This window comes from Schistocerca cancellata, unplaced genomic scaffold, assembly GCF_023864275.1.
Source record: "Schistocerca cancellata isolate TAMUIC-IGC-003103 unplaced genomic scaffold, iqSchCanc2.1 HiC_scaffold_677, whole genome shotgun sequence".
Classification (NCBI taxonomy): domain Eukaryota; kingdom Metazoa; phylum Arthropoda; class Insecta; order Orthoptera; family Acrididae; genus Schistocerca; species Schistocerca cancellata.
In genome coordinates this window covers 32,501-35,000 of record NW_026046688.1, presented here as the reverse complement: position 1 = coordinate 35,000, position 2,500 = coordinate 32,501, and the positions used below count along the sequence as shown (strand labels likewise).

General features: G+C 56.8%; 1 non-coding gene across 1 annotated transcript in view; it reads left to right on the top strand.

The window, feature by feature from the left end:
- Positions 1-2,258: 2,258 nt before the first annotated feature.
- Positions 2,259-2,500, top strand: part of LOC126139127 (small subunit ribosomal RNA) — a 1,909-nt gene continuing 1,667 nt past the window's right edge. Inside the window, exon 1 of the ribosomal RNA XR_007528573.1 lies at positions 2,259-2,500. This exon is cut by the window's right edge and continues 1,667 nt beyond it. This is a non-coding gene — a ribosomal RNA (small subunit ribosomal RNA).

The window sequence follows — 2,500 nt, the reverse complement described above, 5'->3', positions numbered from 1 at the left end:
CTTAACCTAACCCACGTTGTGCCTTAACCTAACCCACGTTGTGCCTTAACCTAACCCACGTTGTGCCTTAACCTAACCCACGTTGTGCCTTAACCTAACCCACGTTGTGCCTTAACCTAACCCACGTTGTGCCTTAACCTAACCCACGTTGTGCCTTAACCTAACCCACGTTGTGCCTTAACCTAACCCACGTTGTGCCTTAACCTAACCCACGTTGTGCCTTAACCTAACCCACGTTGTGCCTTAACCTAACCCACGTTGTGCCTTAACCTAACCCACGTTGTGCCTTAACCTAACCCACGTTGTGCCTTAACCTAACCCACGTTGTGCCTTAACCTAACCCACGTTGTGCCTTAACCTAACCCACGTTGTGCCTTAACCTAACCCACGTTGTGCCTTAACCTAACCCACGTTGTGCCTTAACCTAACCCACGTTGTGCCTTAACCTAACCCACGTTGTGCCTTAACCTAACCCACGTTGTGCCTTAACCTAACCCACGTTGTGCCTTAACCTGCTCTGTAATTGGCATATGACACGTTACATTAATCTAGTGTTGTCTAACCACAACCCTCTGAATATAGTTCGCTACTCGCACCGCCCACCCTCTTGTGTATCGTTTCATGTTCAACACTTCGCAAGTGTTGCTTACTTTTTACATGCTCCCGCTGTACACTGTAATGTGGACGACTGCAGGATGTACATCGCCCCCCCCTCCCCCCCCCCCTGCCTTCGCACGCTGGTCGTTCAGGTGCTTGCGTGTTCAATGCCCTTCGCAGCTGTTCACTGGCATTCGCATGTCGAAGCGCTCAGTCTACGTCGTGGTACGGCCTGTGTCCACTGTCCGCTGATGTCGTAAGCTTAACCCTCACATTGTACTGCACATAGGTCCGTATGTACTGAATGATACGCTGTGGCACATGTGTGACCGTACAACGACTGCGCCCAACAACAGCGAACCATACGGTCCAAATGTTGTGCACTCAGCCACGTGCCGTCTCCCCATAACAGCTACATTGCAGTGTGGTACGCCATAGAGACGTGTGGGAGTAACGGACGCCCTGGATGGCGATCAGCATGAGCCGTCTGTTGATGTAGTGGCGCGTGTATTCAAACGTAGTCGTCTCTTCTCACACAGTGTGATAGCATGGTGCACCGCGTTCCACATCTGCGACATGGTACAGATGCTGGTTGACAGTCGGTGTCGTAATGGACATCGCATACGTAGGGGGCCACCTCCCACGTGTTCTCTAGTCGTGCACATTTTGTTGCGTGTATGTGGGCAGACGTAGTGTGTCGTGGCACCTAACAGACAGGTATGCAATAATCGTTGCATTTGCAAACTGGGATGGACGTCTACGTTTGCTGGTGACGTTACGCAAATGAACAACTGGTAAACCCATTGTGGTGCGGTTGTTGTTGCTGGAGGTAAATCAGTAAGGGCAAATCTGTGTGTGAAGCGATACGCGGCGGTGGCTGGGTGGGACCGTCCCCGGCCGGTGAGGGGGGGCCGCCCGGCGTGCTGGCCGCGCGGTGCGTGGGCGCACGCGCTACAGCCGGCTGGTGGGGGCGCCCAGTGGCAGGCGCGCCGGCCGACGGACGCGGCAGGCGGCGCAGCTGCGCGCCGGGGCACCCTGCGCGCGGCGCCGGGCGGCCAAAGTGGGTCCTCGCGGGCCCGGTGCGAAGCGCGGTGGACATCTGCAGTGTGCTGGTCCGACTGAGGACTGTGTGCGTTGAGGATGCGCCGCCGCCCGGCACTCGGCGCCGCGACGCCGTCTGCTGCTCGGTCGCCCCAGCGGTTCTCGCTGGTGGTTTGTATCGCAGTTGTGCAGACGTGTTGGCACGTGCGCTGTGCTGGGAGAGTTCGCTTCGGCACCCACGTGGGGCCTTTGCCCTTCTGTGGCGCTGGCGTTGGAGCTGCCGGTCACCGTAGGTGGCGCGTGTTGTCTCCCGCCGGCAATGCCACGACAGCACGCTCCCGGGCCTCTGTCGGCAGCGGCAAGCTCAGTTGGGAGCACGGGTGGTCGCACCTAAAGCGTCTACTCGCCTAACTCCGGGCGATTGCGCCTCTCTCGAACCCGACCAAGTACTTAGGACGGCGCTGCGCGCCGCCGGGACCTGAGAGGGTTTCGAGGTGTATTGTGCAGGGGAGCTCAGCCTCCTCCTGTTTGCAGAATAATTGAGCGGACGCTTGCGTGTTCGCGCGGGCCCCTGGGACACACTCCCGGGCGGCCGGCTGCTCAGCTCTAGTTGACGCAGCTCCCTGGTTGATCCTGCCAGTAGTCATATGCTTGTCTCAAAGATTAAGCCATGCATGTCTCAGTACAAGCCGCATTAAGGTGAAACCGCGAATGGCTCATTAAATCAGTTATGGTTCCTTAGATCGTACCCACGTTACTTGGATAACTGTGGTAATTCTAGAGCTAATACATGCAAACAGAGTCCCGACCAGAGATGGAAGGGACGCTTTTATTAGATCAAAACCAATCGGTCGGCTCGTCC